Genomic DNA, 21687 nt, shown 5'->3' on the forward strand with positions numbered 1-21687 from the left:
TGAGGTACATTATGTCAACATCACCATGCTATTTGCTCTGCACCTATGTTATCATTTTAACCAAATCTATTTTAGAAGAAAATCTTTAGATCAGATTATTTTATTCCCAACATACAGAAATGTATTAATAACACCCACCCTCCACCGCTGCTGTCCCCCACTAAATTAAGTTTGCATAACAAATTTCAAAGAAGAAAAAAAACACCTCCCTGAAACATTAGATTTATATTTGTTTGCTGGGGAAGGGTGAACATTAAATTTATTCCTCACTTTATTGACTAAAATATTGAAGGCCAGCTTCTTTACACTTACCAGCATCTAATACCGTGAAGAGTCCCATTGACTTCAGACAGGCTATTAAAATTCTTTGCTGATCGAAGGTATCAGGATCAGGCTGGAATTTTCAAAGGAGCAAATGGAGTAAGGCACCCAACTCCCATAGAAAATGGGGAACATAACCTCATATGTTGTCTTGAAAAATCATAATAAGCAATGGACATGGCAGAAATGTAATGTAGGTAACTTAAGAGTCTAACCACGCTGTCTTCTAACCACGCTTTGTATAAACGATGATAAAATGAAGATAAAAAGCAATGCATAATAGACTAGGGGTTTGTCTACAATACAGAACAGAGATGCATAAGTTAGTTTGAATTTAGTGTACCTAACCACAACTGGGTAGAACTCAGCATGGGCTAATTTATCCTGTTTCTCAGCTCATAATAAGTTGGGCCCCTGGGTGCCCACAAGGATTTATACCATGCTCCTGTTCTAGGGCAGTCTACCCTCCCTGTTCTGCCATGCCTTGGTATTAATGGATATAAAAATGTGGGAGGCTGCCCTAATTATGGCCGTGGTGTACGGGCCAATTACATGGCTCCAACCACCTCTCCACTGTGTTGATCTGTCACTCATTGATCTTAATGATGTTAGCCATTTGGTGGAGTTTCAAGGTCCATCGCTCTTTGCTTCATCTACCCAGTGTGTCCCAATCCAAACTAGATTGCAGTTATTGTCAACTCATTAGCCCGTCACCCGAATTTCAAATAAACTGAGAAAATAAAAGCAATGACTTGGGATGGGCAAGTTGGCACCTGTAGTCTTTTTCTCTTTTCTGGGATACCCTTATTACACAGTTCGTGGGATCACCTGGCCTAATATTCACAAAATTAAGGTGTGATAAACCAAAAATCATAGGTGCAACTTGGCCAGCCCTTGGTCAGTTCCTGTGTTCTCTCTTTCGTTCATAGGCACTCCCAATGTAGGACCACAGGGCTCAGATCTTTGTTCCTTCCCAAAATGTTTCAGCCTCTCTTCCTGAACAGCCTCGCTAGGTCAGAGTCTTCTCGGCTGATGGGTCACAGCTAAGTCCATGCACAGTCAGAATTAGTGCTGCTTCTTGCCTACACCCAGCTTCAAGCCAGGAACTCTAATCCCCTAACTGCTCTCCACTTGTGCTTCTTCCTTGCATCCAGAGCTCCACTCCTTACTCACAATTTGCTGACATCTGAAGGCTTTCCCCCTTCTATCTCTTACAGCTCACAGGATCCTCTAAGCCTATAGGTCCTGATAGTGACAACAGGATTTCCTCCTTCCGCTGTCATTCTCCTGGGGTGTGCTCTTCTGACTGCTTACCTGAACCTCTGCACCAGCACCAGGTAAACTTCCTCTGGCTCTTGTCCCTTTCCAGGGGCTATAAGGCTGACCACTGTTTTGGGCAGTCTGAGCTTCCTTTCTCCAGCCCAGAACTCCAAAGTCCATTTAAGTTCTGCCTGTTTTCTCTTCCCCAGCTTGGCAACCTGCTGATCTTAAAAGGGCCATACCTGTGGGCAGGGAATCTTGCCACAGTATTGCTGGATCAGGATTATCAAGGAGGACGAGTTCTTGACTCCCTGGTACAAACTTCAGTGAAGATGCACTGAAACAGAGTTATAAATATTTTTTACATTTATGACCAGAGATCTGGGTTTTGTTGTTTCCCATGGAAAAACGGAGTAAAACATGGATTTCCCAACTAACTGGAGAAAATGAGGATTTCTCAGTTTAGCAGAGAAACCTGTGGATTTCGCAGTTTTGCAGTCAGACCTCTGCAGGCTGGCAGAGTTCCAGCCTGCAAGGGGCTGGGGGGAACAAGAGGAGGGTGGTCAGGCAGGCATGCATATATGCATGTATATGCACATGGCCCCTGGCAGCCTGGAGAGCAGCTCCCACAGGTAATCTGAAGGGGGAGGGGATTGAGGCCCTCATAGGGAGGGAGGGAGGGAATTGGGCAGGGCTGGGGCTGCTGCTCAGATGGGCAGTGCATGGCGCTTGGGGCCTGGGGCTGCAATGTGCAGCTGCAGGGCCCCAGTGGAGAGCAGGATGTGGTCACAGGCAGCTCATCCATGGGGCAGAGGGTGGGACTGGTTCCTTACCTCTGCATGCACTGGGATGGCAGAGGAGACCATGCCTCCCAGATGTGTACATGTGGCAGGGGTGAAGCAGGTTGCCCACTGAAGGTTTGGGCTCCCACCCTGCTGCCCTCCCCCAGGGCGACCCAGCACTGCAGAACAGAGTGGAGCTGCATAGGAAAGCTGCTTGCCGCTGCAAGCTTTCTGCTGCCCTGGCAATGCATCCCCTGCATGAACCCTACGCTGCCACCCCTGCTTGCACAGGAGATGCATCCCCAGGGCAGCAGCAGAAAGCAGCTTTCCTGCATGGCTCCAATCTGCCCTGCAGCACCAGGTCACACCCACCTGGCTGCAGAGGCCCCAAGGGAGTGTAGTAGCCTGCAGCATGCAGCCCATGACTGACCCCATGCAGATCTGGGTGGCAAGGGTTCCCCCTGCCCCCTGGAATTGCGTGCAGCAGCGAGGAGCAGCCTTCCCCCCGCTCAACAGACAGTGGCAGGGGGAACCTGGGCTCCACTCCACTACAGCAGCCACCACTTCCTGCTGGGGGAGGGGGATGTGGACCCAAGTCCCTGACCCCATACATCTGGCAGCTACGGTCCCCCTCCAGCAGGGCTGAGGGAACAGAGGGCTGTGAGTGTGGGGAGAGGGGCACCAGCAGTGCTGTGTAGTCTCTGGGGGGAGTGAGGGACATGAACAGGGCCAAGGGAAGCTGTGGAGGGGAGTAAGGGGCACCAACATGACTGTGGGGGCTATGGAGGGGGAGTGAGGGGCACCAGCAGGGCCAGGGAAGGCTGTGGGGGGCCTTTAATTTTAATCACAGATTTGGGGGTGTTATTACAGAATTTGAGTTTATCAGAGAATTTGAGATTTATCAGGGAAAACCAGGATCCCTGTTTATGACTATAACATTTTACGTGGTTCATACTTGTAGGAAAACCACGTTTTCCTTTTTTTTTTTATTGTTTTTTTAATGCATTCCCTCCCCTTCCCCAACCATTTCAAACTTTGCTATATGATTTAGGCCTCCATATGTAAGTTAGCATAAGTCATATCAAGTTTCATTTTGTTTGTCAAGTCTCCATCCTGTCCCCAGGCCTGGTTGTATAACCCACAACTCACATCTACTCCTCCTATGTAACTTGGTTCCTGAATGAATGGAGATGAATGAGGGTGCTTGAGAGACAATGGCAGTAGGTCTAAAAATAGCTCCCTCTGAATGACCAAATCATCTACATCAATACCTGGACCAATGACCCAGCCCTCAGAACCACCCTCAGCATTCAAGAAACAAAAGATGAGGCAACTCACCATTGTGCCAAGGCTGCACATGCTCAAGAAGAACCTGGGAGCCCTCTGGAACAGGACTGACCTTGACTGGACAGGCCCTCCCCATAGAAGATCAGAGGTAGTCTGCCCCATAAAAAGGGGTAGTGAAGACTGACTCCTTGGAATGTGTGAGGGAGAAAAGGAGCCGACGGGCTCCGAGGCTCCCCACCCAGATGCAATCACACTAATCCCGCGCGCATCGGCCCAAAACACCAGGCAGGAACTCACGTCTTCCAGGTGCACGGAGGAGGGAGGAGCAGAGCTGGCCAGGGCCGGCATAAAAGAGACGCCGGAGATGGCCAGAGGGGCGGTGGAACCAGAAGAAGCGCGCAGAGGATCTGATGCCGGTGGGAGCACCCTTGAGCGGATGCGAGCCGTCCTGAGATGCAGCCGGACCTTTTGGGGTAAGGGTAAAACCCCAGCGGGGCTTGGGAGCCTGGGCAAGCGATGCAGTGAGGCCGCGAATGATTTGATGCCACCGGGAGCAGTGGGGACCCGGCAGAAGCCGGGTACTGTATAGACTGTAATACAGGGGCAGTTACCGATGGTGAAACCACCGCGCCCGTAATCGAGAGGACTGAGTAGCCTCGGGGAGCCTTAGGGAAGGCCGAAGAGCTCATCAGGGGCTATAGAAAGGGTGCTAATCCTGCAGCGTGCAGAGGAATATCGGGGAGGTCTGCTGAGGATTAAAGCAGCCTCCTTGCTTTAGTGAATCCCTGGCTGCAACCTTTACATTTACCTTTTACATTTCTTTCTCAGACGTTGTGAGTGATATCCTAACACGTGGCCTGCCAAGATAGGTGGTCACTACCCGGTGGAATGGGTGAGGGTGTAGGGGTGGCAGAGCCCTCATCAACGCGGGATGCCTGAGAACTTAAGGAGTCTCACCTTTGGACTGACGCGCACCAGACAATCTAAACTGAACCGGATTATCATCAAAGTCGTGGGAGGCGAGGTGGGCACGTGCAAGCTACAGGTGAGTGACCCCTTGTCAAATGGGAAGCAGTCCCGACACGGGGAGGTGGTGGTGACCCCGAAGTCGCCCTCCCCAACAGGATGCCCTCTCCATCTGGACCAGCATCATGCCACACCACCTATCCACACAGAGGCCCTGCCAGAAACCCCCCCTCTGGACAACACCTACTGGACAAGGACCCCTTTCCAGCCTGGATAGGTAGCTATCACCTCCCACCCTCTCTTCAACCAAGGACTTGGACTCTACTTCTCTTCCCCACCTGGACTCCAACCTTTCCACTGAGTCTCTTTCTCCTGCTGCCATTGTGCATGTGTGTGTGCGGGAACCAATAACTTCATGGGGCTGTGTAGTTGTCTGTTTAATAAACCTGTTATTTTGAAACCCCGAGTGGGTTTTTTTGTCTGTTTCCTCACTGTTTCCTCCTTGCTACCACTTATCTGCCCCCCAGTTTCTAAGCTGTCAGCCTGTTTCTAGCCCCAAGTCCCCAGTTTTCTGCCTCTCACTCTCTTTCCTGGCTGTCTCCTCCTTGCCACCACTTATCTGCCCCCCACCCCCATATCTCAGCTGTCTGCCTCAGTTTCCAGCCCCAATCTACCTTAAGTAACCACAAGCCTCAGTTCCTCAACCAGCTCCTCTCTAGTCCACCCATTCTAATCTGAGTTTTGGCAGCTTTCACTCCCTACACTTTAACTCTCTCTCTCTCACCTTAACCTTTCCCCAAGTATCCCAGGTACCCCAAGCACACATATATATACTGTGCCATCCAAGTTAGGAACTTACCTATGTGTAGGTGGGTTGAATGTATATGAAATGGTGAGTGCGTGTCTGTATATATATGTCATGGTGTGTATGATATATGAATTAGTGATCTGTGTATGTGTACTGAGTGTGTGGGTATGGACAATTGATTTTTGTCTAACTTTTTGGGTGTATAGTGTATGTGCTTGAATTGATGATAGGTATGCATGTGCCTAGGCTAGTTTGGATGTGTATGTGCCTGAGTGGGTAGTGTGTGTGTGTGTGTGTGTGTGTGTGTGTGTGTGCGTGTGCGTGCACGCGCGCATGTTCAATTGATTTGTGTGTTTGTATATGTGCAATTGTGTCACACCCTCCTGTCTAACAGCGCAATATTGAGATCCTGAGTGTTGGCCTGACCCACAGGGCAGCATACTTTGAGAGTAAGGTAAAGGGACTGATGGGAATTTTAAACCATCTTACTATGAGAGCATATTTGCATAGGCCAGAATCGTAAAGCCCAAACTTACTAGAGAACATGCAATAAAATTCAGGGGTAGGAGAAAATGTAACACACCGGGGGGAGGGGAGGGAAGCTTTAATAGGTAGTCTCTTTGTTTTGATTGATTTTAAGATGCTCACTGGTATTTAAGCATTGTAAGTCTTTTAACAGATTCCTGGGCTGCATCCAGATAAGTATTGTCATGAGGTATGTGGCGCCGCAGACATGGCTACAGTGCCACATACCACATATTCAGCTATTCTCTGCACCGCAAGGGAGCAGCATGGGGGAATTTTTTGACCCCTGGATATCCAGGGGTCAAAAAACCTGCCCCAAAAAAAGCAGAGCAGCACATACAGGGGCAACCTGCACTGCTCAAAACCAGAGCCTGGCCAGCTGGAACCACACTCCAGCTGCCAGCCAGGCTCCAAGTGGCCGAATTGCCACTGCTGCAGCCCCCAGAGGCATAGTGCTAGCCCCAGACTCCCCTACCCCACCCTAGGTAACCTGCCACATGCCAGAGGGTGCATGGCACAGGTAGTCCCTGGGGACAACGAGCGGCAATACAAATTACAGTACTGCTAGTTGTCCCCAGGGAACGAAACGTCCACACTTGTGTGGATGCAGCCTAGAACTTCAATGGGCTTTGTACATCCACACTGCCCATTTCATTTATTAAAACTGGGAGAAAAAAGTACTTCAGTTCAACTTCATAGTCTGTCATCCTAATATTTAAAAATTACATAACTTTTTTTAACTCGGCATAGTATAAAACCAATAAAGCAAGGATGTCAATAACAGTGTTAAAAAATTGTAATTTTTCATTTTTCCCCCAAAGCTTATCTCAGATATCTACTTTACCACGAAGTGATAACAGAACTGAATGCAAAGGGAAACAATTACAAATTTAATACACTTAGGGTGCTTGCAGTCATTAAAAAAAATAACCTGCGCTTTACTTTAAACTCAGTAAATTCCTGCACCAGACCCCATGCATACCCAGAAAAGGCAGCAAGTTACTTCAACCCAGCTTGCCTGACATCTGTAATGATGGAGTGCTTTAGTGGGGCTTTTTTGGAGCTTTTATCTAATAGATGATTGAGTCTAATAGCACCCGATCTTTACAGACACTACAGAGCCGGATTGAAGTGATGTGCTGCTAGTTCTGATAAAGCATGTTTTTGGGTTGGGTTTTTTGGGGGGGGTTTAATGTCTTCAAGCACCCTTAATTTTAAACAACAAATACTAAAAATTCAACATTGACAAAATCCATGTGTGAACAGCATCCACATAAAACTAGTTTCAAGGAGCGTCTGCTTTCATAGCCAGTGGAAGACTCTTTTAGCCTAGTTGATAAAGACATTTACTCCCATAAGTCCAGGAGAGACCCATATGTGTGTCTCAGTCATAGTACAAGGTAGGAAACATTAACAGTGAGGCAAGTCACCAGATGGAAAGCTGTAAATTAGTTGTCTGTGCTAGTATCTGGCCATCAGTTAACAGACACAGCACAGAGTACAGTTCAAATAATTTTGGAATTATAACATTATTTGCTTAACACTTAGAATGCATCAATTATTTTCTCAGGACACTAGAGATAATACAATGATAGCTGACATATGTAATAAATACTAGAATATAAATTTTACCACTAGTGCAGTTAGTTTGTTGTAATCACAGATAGGCTGAAAAAAAAGCCTTTGAATGAAGATTAGGTTTGGAGATTTGGGACTAATTTAGATCAAGCACCAAGTTTAGAATTAATGGCTAAAATCTTGTGAGTTACACAGTTCTCAAAAGATTTCAACTATTTTGGGCTGAAAACGTTCATGAATAGTAGCAACAGCTTTCAGCTACGCCTAATCTGAATGCTGAAGAGAGATTCTTCCTCATTGTCTCTCTGACTTGGAAAGGGAAAACATCAGATCAGAAAAATCTTATGCTAACACTCTCTTCACTACCCAGAAATTCAGAGATTTTTATCCAATCAGATCAACCATCTCTATTAATAACAAAATGTGTTATTTCTTGCTATTTCTATTTTGTGTCACCAGAAATGCTAGTGAGAAAAAAAGAGAGAAATACTTCAATCCATGTGAGAAACCCACTTTCATAGTTCTCCTGTGAAAGAAGACAATAACAGAGGAGCTATTACAGAATTAAATACAAAAAAAAGAAGACTTTTTCATTCAAAACTGAACTAGAAAGCTTAACTTAGCCCCAGTTATCAGCTGATGATGATGTTGCATCTGAGAAAAAAAACCCAATGGTGCATCTATTAAAATATCTATCCTGTGCCTACATAAATGTCAAGATGCAGAATTTTATCAGTTCTGCGACAGACATCAAAAGGTAATTGGAATGTGAAAACTCTTTCATTACAACTTTTGAGATTTCAAAACTTATTTTTCTTCTGCACTGAAAATAAAAGAACATTGCTGTGAAATAAAGCTATGTCAAAATATCAATTTTCTGACCAAAAGTGTCAAGATTTTGTTTCAGGTGCCTCTTTCTCTGGTTAGAAGTAATCAAAGAACCTTATACGTCAGCAACTTTCCCATTCAAAACTTCATCAAAACGGATACGTCTTCATAAAACAGCATATTTTGATGAAAATATATTTAAAGGAAAATGCTTCATCCAACTCTACTGATATCTTAATTTTTCACTACTTACCACCTGTGGTTGATGTTAAGTGCTACAAGAGAAGATCAAAAAACTAAAGGAGCTACTGATCTCCCAAATTAAAGCAGCAATCAACAGCACTTCTCTAAGGGTCAGTTTGCAATTCCATTGTTAACCTGCAACTGAAATTCTCATTTTCATGTAAAGCTTTTCAAATAAATAGCTTAAACATGTGTGGGAACATTGAATGCATTTAAATCAGTTCACCTACATTTTAAAAATGGAGAAGTAATAGTATTGGTAGCATTAGATTCTTTTTTTATGTATATGCCATTAAATAAACCATAGTTTAGAGCCCCAGTTGTTCTCCTGAGATCTACGTACAGGGCTTCTCTGAGCATTGATCTCACCTTTTCCACATGGAAGGAAACTAACCATCTCTGCCACCCTTAGGCCCCCTCTACACATTACAGGTATCACACAATTAACTGATTAATTGCACAATTACCTTAAGACCAGCTATATGTGCAAAACAGCTAACTTAATAAAAAGCTCCAAGAGCTATAAAGTTAGACCTCAAAAATGTGTACTAACTTCACAGCTGTTTGCTATCGAGCTTTAATTTTCACATGTAGCAGGGGCTCCCCTGGTTCAGGGGTTTCACATACCTCTGAGACTAGATTGCAGCTGTCATGATCCCCCAGTCCCAGGGGGGCCTCTCAGCTGTGGGAACTTGCTTCTTGCCAGTGCAGGGGGAGCCCAGAATCATCAATAAGGCATGATCGGATCTAATGCGTAATTCAATAATCATGCCTCCTGACATACACATGTGGCAAGGCGGGAGGTGTGATTGTGTGGCTCATACATTAGATCCCATCATGCCTTTACCTGCTCATGTAGAGGGAGGCCTTAGTTTTCTTTGTTCTTAAATTCCACGAAGAGTATATTCTGTATAGAAGAAATAGCCTAGAGAATTGCAGTGGGGCCCCATGGAAAATACTTAGACAAGATAACACAACCTAAAATATTTTTTGCAGCAATCCCCTGGGCTAACTACAGTGTGTCTAGGGCTAACTAGAGTGGGCAGAATCCTTGATAGTGCTGATCCAAATGCCCCCTGCTGTCAAATACCCAGCACACATGGTCCCAGCTTTCACTATTATGTAGAAGATTTGGGGTGGGGTAGCTTTTTCCTCAAAGAAGTAAACCCATCTTCTCAGTGGGACAACATTGGAAAATCTTTGACGGGATCCAGACAGACTTCTGACCCAGAATAGCCTACCCATAGCCAAACATGCAAAAGGAGATGATTTTATTCATAATTTTTAGATAGAAGGTTAGCCTTCAGAGAAAAGGTCAATAGAATTTAATGATGATGACATCAAGGGAGTTTTACTGAACCATCATAATTTGGCAGAAATATATCTAGGAACTGAAAGAATTGAACAAAGAATCATCTCTCAACTATAGAACCCAATGAGGTGGCTTACAAAATTAAATCAGAGACAGGAGTTTTGTAATGGGACCTGGGGCACTGCCTGAACTGTTCAGAGACTATTGATCCAATGGCAACAATGACAGCCTAACCAGTATCTCTTCATTTTTGAGAAAGAGGAGGAGGTGACTACCTCTGGAGCTGTCACATAATTCTATAATGTATAGGGCTTAGTTCAGATACCAGAGTGAGCCAAGGACCTCCTCCCCCCCACACCCGATTGCACACTGCATGCACGGACACCTTCCCACACTGCACCACACACGGATGCCCTTGGCCCCAACTACACTGTGTACATGGGCATCCTGGCCTCACTCTCAGCTTCCAGTCACAGGCTTACCTGCTGCATTGTGTCATGTAGCGACCTTGGGCCACAGGCATACTTGGCCCCTGGCCCACGTTCCATGCTGTACCATTTTGTCCCCTGGGGCTGAAATGCCAAGAATTAGAAGCTGAAGGAAGGAGGGGGAGCCCAGAGACATCAGCTGCTGCTCCGTCAGCTGGAGCAATGGGGGGAGCAGTAGCCAGGTGGGAGCCTAAGGACCACAATTTAACCCTTTTGTGCAGTGCATGCAGCCAGCAGGCCACCAATTGCTCAGCCCTCGCTGAGTTCATATGTTCTTTATTTAAAAAGAAGCCATTTTTATGCCTTTGTAAGAACATTTGCTTGTGAAATGTTATGAATTGTTCTTCCAAGAAACAACCATAAAAAAAATAGCCAATTAGAGCTATGCTAAAAATCAGCCATATAATGGGGATTATTCTCAGTTATGGTGAACTTGTGTTTTCATAATAAAGTTTTCTTGTAAAAAAGACTCAAAGCCTGTTTTCCTTATCAAGGAGAGTGCACCTATATAGCATCTCACATGTGTTCTTTAGGTACCAATATTACATGTCAGCTCCATGTTTCTGTCAGGAATATGTATCATAATGGTTTTCAAATAATGGAAATTTATAACCATTTTACAAAGTCTGCCTTTAAAAACAGCTTCTCTCACAAGCCAACATCACATCTGCCAACATTTCAAATTTTGTAACATAACCTGATATCAACGATAAAAGAAATAGAATTTGTTTCCAACTTCTACTTTTAAGTGTGTGGCTATGTAATTTATCACAGTGATTTATCACTCTTTCATTAATGCAGCAGCCCCAGTGGTGGCAAATCAGGTTGTAAGGTATATTCATTCAGATACTTCAATCTTAAAATGTCTTTTATTGCCATAATATTTCCTAAAGGAGATGTATTCAGAGTAATTTTAATCTTTAATGCAAATGTATTGAACAGGAAACTTTCATCAGCTACACCAGTTAATTATCTGTCAACCCATGTCATTCATCTTTTTATGACCATTATGCACTTTAATACCCTGAAAAAGACACTACCTTAAGCAAATCCAGCTGCGGGCTTTTTGGACCTACTATGATTCCATTGAGACTATTGCTTATTATTTGTTGCTGACATTTGTGGATTACTGTTTGTGCAGAACAGACCCTTAACAAGTTTTCTATATTTTAAAATTTCCTTTACCTTTTTAATGCTAAATGGAAAATTATGCGTATTCAGAATGATATTCATCTCCCCTAGCGACAGCTATTTTTAGTCCTGTAGTATCAATACAGTCAAAAGATTGTCTTCCTCCTTCCCAACAGTCAACAGTAGAGCTATTAGTACAAGTCACAATTCAGCAAAATACTTACGCACATTTTTAAGTTTGAGTACATACTTAAGCTCTTTGTGGGATGGACTTAAGCATATGCGTACAACCCATTGGGATGTAAGAGGTATTAAATGCATTGCTGAGAGTTGGCAAAGTTAGCAAATGCTTAAAGTTGTGTGTCTAATTGTTGTGCTCATAATTAGGACCCATGTTTCAACCGTAGGGCTAAATTCTGTCTTCTGAACATGCACCCACACAAACCCAGCAAATACAATTAGTTACAACTGCACAAACACATTCGTACAGCAAGAATGCATAATTTAAGACAGAACGATTTGAAGACAGTGGTTAGTCAAGAGTTGGAAGACTTAATTTGGACCAAGATAATGTATTTTACTAGAGGTTATGTACAAGGCCACAAACCGGGGAAAAGCCAGTGTTAAAGGATAAAGGAAGTAACTAACATGGTCTCAAAGCTGAGCCAAGCTTGTGCTGTAACTAAAAAAGGCAATATTCAGTGACAGTGAAGTAGACTGCTTAATGTGGATGGACAGAAGATACAATAACTATCTGCCACCTAGAGGTTACTAAAATAATAGTTCCATTTTTAAAGTCCTTTACATTTCATTTGAATACAGTGAACACATAACTTGCTTAACATTTGAGAAAGAAATAGATTCACCTTATGTTTGTTAATTGGGTAAGTCACTCTTTTCTTAAAAAGGAAAATCAAGTAAATGAGTGAGCAAACATGCAAGAGAGTCATAAAAAGACAGTGATAAGGCCAAGAGGCTTTAATTCTTAAGCTCAAATGAGAGTGCTCCTGAAATCCAGATATCTGTTTTATCCATGTATCTGCCCTATACTTAACACACACCGCAACTATCTCACTGTAAATATCTACAATAAAAAGTTGAAGGCGGAATCAGAAGACACTGACAACACAGCATCTTCTTTGATAAATTAGTACGGTACAAAATGTGGCTGTTGAGAGAAAAACAATAGCCCATACAGCTCCCCATCTTTGTATTTGTCACTACAAACAGTGAAAACAAAGTCAAAGTATTTCAACCAGGTGTCCAGGGTATGATGAGTAACTAATGTTCTGCTTCTTTCTATGTCTTAGAAAGTAGGACTGAAGAGGTGATTTAACCTGATAATATCCAGGTAGCTATAGGCCTGGTTAATTTTTGCTTCAGTTATTTCTATTAATTCTCATTGCAATAGATATTTTCCCACATTCTTTCTGAAGCCGATACAAGATGCATAAAATTTGCTTTTCATCTGTGATCTATGAATTGTCCCTGGGAGAATGACTTAAAGAGTCAGGGTTACCTTTAGAAATGTTAAAGCATTTTTTTAATCAGTAAATTTCCTCAGTAAGAGTTAAAATAATAGAAAGCAGGGCAGAATATTTGGATTCAAATAACCCTCTAACTCTCTGTCCCTTGTAGGAAGTGAACCTAAAATTTACTGGTTGTGCTGGTTATAGTTAAGGTAAGAGAGAATGCAATCTTTTGAGCAGGGACTTGTCAGGGACTTGTCATGGTGTGGCTTTTGACATCCTTATTTAAATTCAACCTTGGGCAAGTTATAAACCTCTGGAAAAAAATTCTCAGTTTGTACGTGCTGAGCAGAAACTTACTAAGTAGATTTTGACAGTTACATTTTCAAAAGATTCTGCCTACAATTAGCTTGTCCCGCCAAACTTCTGCACACTGAAAAGATGGCACGTCTCGTGTCTATGAAGCAAAAGGCTACTGCATTAATGAAAGTGATATTATAATTGTGATAAATGAGATAGGCATATACTTAAAAGTAGATGTTGGGAACTCAAGGCCATAGGGGCTGAGCAGAACTTTCCCTGTAATTGCTCTTTGCAACTTGCCCAAGGCCACTGAAGTGACAGGCACCAGAACTAAACAGATGCAAGAGAGATTATGTTTCTTGTGCTCTTGCTTCTCCAGTTTATGGTGGTTAGACAGTATGGAGAGAAGGACAAGATGCTGCCTTATTCAAATGTTTGGCTTCCAGAAAGGGAGACAACAGTGGCATGCATCCTTTCCTCCCTGTGCTCCATCCCCAGATCTGGAGCCAAGTAGAGACACTGCGTACCTGGCTTGCTGACCTATCTGCCCAAAAGTTGTGGAAGAGGCAAGAATACCTCAGTTCTAGCTGTTCTGCCTTTTAGCAGCTGTGCTCAAAAGCCCCTGTCAATTTTACTTTCTAGTTCTGGAGAAAATGAAATTCAAAAGAACCATAAAGACTGGTAGCCAAGAAGCTGAGATGTTCTTTTCCACAAAAATACAGGATACAAAAAGTAAAACAACAGTTCGGTCAGGAAAGGGGATCTGAGTGACACTCAGGGAGGGTGTGGGGCCAATTTGTGGCACACCAGCCAAAAAGATTGACCCCAAGCTGGATGCAGGGGAGATACAGTGGCAGGGGTGGACTCCCCTTTTAGTTGACCATGCTACAGGAACAGCAGTGGGAGACTTTTTAAGTGCCCAGAGCAAGAAAGAATTCCCCCATTCTCTTCCCGTTTGCACCCAGTAGCACATTCCCTCCCCTCCTTTTCCCTCTCACTCTTCCCTGCCCATTGCTGCCACTATCTCCAGCTACCAAAGGGCCAAGAGCCAAGAGGAAGCTCCAGACCTGCCCTTGCCTGGTCTAGCCAGGTTCACAGAGCCAGGGACAGCAGCAGCGGTGCGCAGGTCCCTGCCCACTGTTCTCAGTGTCACCTACCAACCCTAGGAGCAGGCACAGAGTAAGGAACCCACCTGCTGCTGCTGCCGTGTCTGGCTGAGCCTCACTCCATGGCAGTGCAGGAGCAGCTCTAGAGCCACCCTCTCCCCCACATCAGCAGGAAACAGCAGCAGCAGTGGGCAAGGTAGGGGAGAAAACTTGCTTCTGAGCACAGAGATGTAGAGAGGGGCAAAGGAAGAATCTTGCATCTTTGAGAGTCTTAAAAAATGCCCCTGCTGCTGTTCCTGCAGTGTGATCTTCCCTCCCAGGTGGGCAAGGATGGGGAGAGCTAGTTTGTGAGCTAGGGTGTAGTCAGGCCTTCAGCAGAGGTCATTGTTCCTGAACTCCCTGATCTTGAAATCCTGATCTGCCCATGGTTTGCCCCTCTGCATTAAGCAATAAAACCATTCTACAGTCCCTTCCCTAATCTACTACAAGCCTTTCAGTTTAGGCAACAAGTGTGGCATGGATATACAGATAACAGAATGCTTTATTACACAACCCCGATTCATTCGCAAAAGCATACTCCATGCTGAGAACTGAATGAACCAGGCTTTCTGTGGAGAAAAAAAGCAATATGTAGTTGAAAACTGAATATATACGTGGGGTCCAACTGTATCAACGGTTGTTGTCACTGTCCTCGTCTGGTGTTATTGATGTACTGTCAGTGGTTAAATCTCAGGGACTGCAGTACCAGCAAAAACTTGCAACCTGGAGATCCCAACATCAGTCTTGTCTAAAGAATGACCATAGACTCAGTTCAATTGCAAAACCTTAGCCAGGTTTATTGTCTATAAGGCATGGTCCTAACACACTTGTGATCTGACAACCAAGGTGTTTACACATGTAATGTTCATGACAAGGTATTAGCAAAATACTGTGTAGGCTCCCCTAGGCCAACACAAAATTCCAATATTTTTAATTCTCCTTTATACAGTGGTCAAACCAAATTACATATTATATTCCGCCAATATTTTGAAGATCTTAAATGATCCTGTACCACAGGCTTGTTCCACATCCTGATCTGGATGTTCCCATTCCAACCTTATCATCTTGGGTAGTGGACTATACTACATTTTGTAAAGCTATCTACCCTTCCCATCTCCTGGCAGGAGTCCACATCTGGCCCACATACCAAGTTTTGCTTAATATGAGGAGTTCACACATTAGTCAGGTTCACTGATCATGTATGCTCTGCTTTAGTAAAGCCTTTGAGTCACCAGTATATACATATCAACCAATGTTCCCATGAGGCCTACATGAACACTTCACGTATGGGGCACTCCATAACTTCTAAATATTATTTTTGAAAACTTAACATTCTTGTAACATAAAACTTCATCATTTTATCCAAAGACTAAGTGTTGTTATTCTTGCTGCATTTGGATATAGATAAGCTCATATCATTGAAGCTCTTAGTAATGACAGCTGCTTTCCATTCAAACTAAAAGATGGGAACATCAGAAGGCAACAATCTAGTGAGAGAGAGAAGTTCTGGGCTAAGTGCTACCTGCAAAGGGGCTTAAACTGGGAGCTTGCTGCTTGATTCCTGCTCTGTTATGAAAAAAACAAAAGCCCCCATGAATTTATGTACATTCCTTTACAAAAAACAGGATTCTTTGAAAGAAATACTTGATTCCATCATTAGTTTTCCCCATTATACAGTGATGATGCAACTCAACTGTAGCATTGTCTGCCGTGCAAATCGGTATGGTCAAAAATGTATTTGGTAGCTGTGTTGTTCTGAGACAAAAATAAATGCAAAACCCTAGAAACTCTTGGTTCAGAGATGATACTTTTTAATAAATCAACTAATAAATCACACAAAAAAAATTATCTTTTTCTGCAAGCTTTAGAGTTCTAGAGTTTTGCATTTCTTTTCGTCTTAGACCTATATGGCTACCAAATACATTCTTGACAATACCAATTGGCATGGAAGATGCCAAATTTTAGCCGATTGTGGATTTAACTTAATTGCTGAACAACAAAAAAGATTTAAAAACAAGAAAGATGTCTACACCTCCCTGCCTTCCTGCCATCTGACACCACCAGGGAAGGAATCCTACTTTATCTGCACATCAAAGACCAACTCACAAAGACACTTTCATGGACCTAGAGGAACAGACTCCACCTTCCGCTTCCTCTATGCAAAAATTAAGTTTATTTTCTATCTATGCAGATTTTTTTATACCATCTTTAATTTTCCCTAAGCCTGAAAAGGGGCATGTGCCAAAAAGCTTGCAGAAAAACATAATTGGTATTGTCATACACTTTTCCTTTTAAGAGTCACCCAAGGTTTTCTATCAACATAACCATGGGTATGCTACCTCTGTAAAATTAATGTTTTATAGTAGCTTGAATTCAGTAGATACTGCCTTTCCTGTAGTCCCAAGATAGACCTACACAACCATAGCCATAGAAAAGCTGTTTTAATACCTTATACCCCAATACAGCAAAGCACTTCAGAGTTACAAATGTGTTTTTAAAGTCAATCATGTGCTTAAATATATTTCTGGATAGGTCCTGGAGTCTACCGGTTCACTGTGTTTTATATGCTCCCTCTCCTTTAAAAATGACCCACCCAAGTTCAGTAGTAATGAGAGCAATATGTCCATACCTGTAGTTTCTGACAAGGTGTAATATTTGACATAGAAGTTTATGCTGGCACTCAGTCTGCAGATGTGCTAGTGTATCCAAGAGCAATATCTCCTACATGTCTCAGCACTTTTCAGGGAAATAGGAAGATATGGCAAATTGAGTTTGATTATCTGTATGAATCATACGATTGGTCTAATTTTTAAAGCTATTGAAAAATCAATCAAGCTAACCTTGACCCACATTCAATGAAGCTACTGGGTCAAAGAAAAATCACCTTTGATATTTTACAGACATGTACACTACTTAGTACAACCACAGTGGTATCTCTAAAGGCACACTGTCTCTGACAGTTATCAAAAACTGCAGATTTCATAGATTTCATAGACAGGAATACCCAGTTACCTGTGGGGGCACATTTATCACAAGAAAATCACTCTCTCTCCAATCTCTCAGTCCTGATCCTCAAAGGAAACTTACAAAACACTTCCCAGAGAGAGACTATGAACTGCACTTCATCAGCCTCCTGGACACTAAAAATCATGGACTAAATATAGACATCGGATTTATGATGCATTATAACCTGCCTGATATCTGACTCCGTAGGTATCTCTCCACTATTCATCCCCCTTCTCTCTCTTCCCCTCCCCCCACCTGTCTCTCACCCATTGCCTCCTCAATCTACATCTTCACTGACTGCCTGTCTTGCATGCACACCAGCCCAGCCTCTGGCTTCTTTACTTTTCATTCCATCCAGGAAGAGCACACGCCAGCTGCTGAAACTTCCTCAGCCTGATGAAGGGTTTTTGAACCTGAAAACTTGCTTAATAATTGTTTTCCAACTATTTAAGTTGGTCTAATAAAAAATATCAGATTCACACAAAGAACCTTGTCTGCAGATTTCATAGAGCATTTGAATGAATGAAAACTGAAATTGGCATTGACGTGTGATTTCTTTTCACTGTAACATGCTTTTTATGGTACATTGGGTCATTTCTTGGTTGGTTTAGACCAAAAGTAATCTTCTACATGGACACAATCCTGCACTCCTTACACAGATCACTCACTGGCTCCTATGAGTTGTATGGGGATTGAACAAAAAAAAAGAAATGCAAGGCACATAATTGCTTTGAAAGGAAAAAGGAAGTTCTTTTGGGAGGTTGTGTGGTGGAACTGAGGAAGCCATGTATGTGCTGTTGGAACTTATCCACAAATGTAACTAGTGATTAGACAGTAACAAACTACAGAGATAAACAGTGGTGGTATTTTTTTTTTCTTTGGAGGATTTTCTCTGTGACAGGGCACAGCTGTCAAAGCTTCAGCAAGACTTAGTTCCCTTGGCAGAGAAAACAATGACAATCTTACGTTTGCTGAACGTTTTCCAGTTATAGCTCTCAACTGGCAGGAAGGTAGTAGCCATGCTGGAGAGCCAAGAAACAAGCAGTCTTCAGAACAGCAAAAAGTTATTTTGATGCTGTCAGATGCCCTGGGAGGATCCCAGGGTGAATTAAAGAAATGCTGCTTCAGAGGTTTTGCAAATCCTCTGTAGAGCTCTTCCAAAGCTTCCAAAACACTGGTAAGAACTTGTAAACAGGGACTTGATAACTTCAAAGCAATGCATATATAAGGACAATGGTTGGCTGGAATGGCCAGCTACCTTGCAAGGACTTCAAATGCAGGAAAGCACTGCTGTACACTCCAACTAGTGCTCCAGAATAATTCATTACAAATTCAGCATTTTTTTCCTGCCTTTAAAGTAACTGCAACACCTTTCATTTCATCACTTGCAGTAATTCAGTACACATCCTTGAAAATATTTTACTCTTGTTGTTGAATTAATATATTCAAAATACAAACTATGTGTAGCAGCAATTGGTCAAAGCCAACACAGGATGCTGTCCTCCAGTTGGATGAGAACCTCACAAGCACATCACCCATGGACAGTTGTGTTTGATTTTTAAACTCAATTTTGTCCCTTACTCTCCCTTGAAGTTTCTGTCAACATTTTTGATTATTGAAATATTTAGTAGGAAAAATACAAAAAATAGTGAGCTGAAAGTCTGCTTGAAATGAAGTCCAATGACTTTGTTAAAAATTCAAGACACCTTACATTAGTTTTTATCTGGTACTGACTATTACTCATTTGAATGAACCAGAGCAGGTGAACGGAACAAAAATCTAATCTTTAATACTGGTGAAAAGTGGCAAAGTAGGAACTCTCATTTCCACCACCTCCCCTTAATATATATGGAGCCAATACAAGTTTCCCTATTCCTGGGCCCTATAATCAAATAATATTGGAAACCAAAATGTCTGCTGTAGGCCAGCCAGCCTACTTATTGCAGTTCTAGCGTCCTGGCAGTTATGAGGAATGGTGCCCCTCAGCTAAAGAGTTAAACCTCTTGCTTATTCCTCCCCCTCCCCCCTCATCCATACCCTAATTTAGCATCTTAGGGGACACTGCTCTGTTTTGACCCCCTGCTTCTTTCTTCAAAGTATTTAAGCACCAGGGCCTGGGAGCCCAAGAGTCTATCACTGCCTGGCTCCTAGTCCCATTCAACAGAGCCCAAGCCTAAAGTTGCTGAACAAGTGATACAGTAGCATGCGTTCCAGCGTCCCCTTAATCAGTCATTACTCAGGGCTCATGCCCCCCTTATCCACGCTAGCTATGCTACCATCCTAAATCACTTAGGATCCTTTAAAAATCCCACTCGACAGGTTTAAATGTTAAATCTCTTACTTTTTATTGCTGAGAACAAACTTTTAATGTTATATCCAAAAGACTATTTTAAAATAAGCTTCCTTTCCAAGATTCTAGTATTGACACTGAATCACAAGTCCCTAAAGGATATTTTTACACATTTACCAAAGTTTTTGACATAAAGGGCAACTCCAACTGGCAGTCACAGTCAAGAAGGAAAGACGACAGTCTCTTGATCGTATAACACAGGACTGGAGTCAGGTAATCCGAGTTCTGCTGTTGGCTCTGCCAAGGATTTCCTGTTTAACCATTAGCAAGTTATTTGATTTCTTGGTACTTTGTTTCCTACATATAAAAGAGGAATACTACTACTCTCCCTCACAGGGATGTTGTAAGATTAAATTCATTAATCCCTTAAAAGCTTTGACATTATTAAATGGAAAGAGCTTTATAAAGTATGAAGTATTCTAACTTTATATTAGCACCTGTGCTCTAGTGAAACCCAAGACTGGAGTAGCAGTGCTGTAGGCTAGGATGAAGATCTATAAGGCAAGATATGTAGTAGTTTGTTTTAGTTCAACCTAATGCCCTTAATCCTTCACTTTCACAATCAAATCGCCTCACAAATGCATTTTATTAAATACACCTTTAAAATATTTTCTAAGGACTCCCTAAAATACTAGAGGTCCCAGACATGCATGAAAAGATAATGATGTATAGAACCATTATCTAACAGGCAGTTTTGAAAGTGAATCTTTGCCCTGCATTTGAATTATACAACAGATAAAAATGGGAGTCATAAAGAGAAAGTCTAACGCTCTGAATCAGCAAAATCACATTCTTAATTTAAAGCATGTAAGTTGTAGTATCAAAAGTCAATCACTTGACTGGGGCATCAGTGGGAAACTATACTTAAATTAATAGAATTTATAACATATTGAAGATGTTCACATTCAGTTCATAGGCAATTCTGAATTTCCTGAGTTTTCCAAGGCAGGTACTACTAGCAGGCAAGTTTTTATGTATGTTTGAAAATCAATATACATTTTGTGCACAGCAAAATAAAAATGTGTTTTTCAGCCCGTTCTGCTGGCTGTTTTTTAAGGAGATGAGGTGATCTGGCTGTCCTTGGAGGCAGTTGTTATGTACAACAGAGAAAATTTCTGAGAAGGAGGGAAAAGGTGCCATGTAGCACTGAAGTAACAGATTATATGCAGAGAAAATAACCAGCAAAAGAGGCCATTCTGTCTGCTCAGCTTTTCATACTTGGATGCTGGCAATAATTGCTGACCAGTGTACTGAGAGTTATTGCAGTCCTGGTTGATGGCTCAGCAGCAATGTACTTCTCATAATCCTAATAAAGTGCAATGAGTAAAATTCTCTCCCTTGCTTGTAGAGAAGAGAAGTAATATTTATTCTCAACCCAGCTCCATCATGTTTAAAAATGTCGGCATTAATTAGTTTCAGCTACTTTTTTTTTTTTTTTAGTTATTATTATTTACTAACCTTATTTAACTTTGTCATCATTTCCTGAACTTTGAAAGTACATCTGACACAGAGGTAACTTTGAAACATTTTTTGAGTTCTTGCCATTCCTCCCAAAAACTGATGTATTTGGACTCATGACAAAAATACTGACTCATCTCTCAGACTTAAATAGTGAAGACCTTCCATACTGCAAAATAGGTAAAGGGCTACCCCCAAAAGAAAGTGTGTGTTAGAGTTGACAGAGAAAGCTTTCTGCCCTTACCACACCCCTCAACCTTGATCTAATTCCCCAACATGTGCAAAATTTAATGGAAATGATTTTTTATTTTATTTTAAGGTGAATGCAGAGGAAAGCAAATCCCAAAAAACATCGAAAAATCAGGGCTTAGCCCTTTATTTATTTATTTATTTTGCATTCTTCAAGCTACTCAAATTTCTTATGGAA

The sequence above is a fragment of the Crocodylus siamensis genome, chromosome 2 (assembly GCF_052110815.1).
Source record: "Crocodylus siamensis isolate JL-2025a chromosome 2, ASM5211081v1, whole genome shotgun sequence".
Taxonomy (NCBI): domain Eukaryota; kingdom Metazoa; phylum Chordata; order Crocodylia; family Crocodylidae; genus Crocodylus; species Crocodylus siamensis.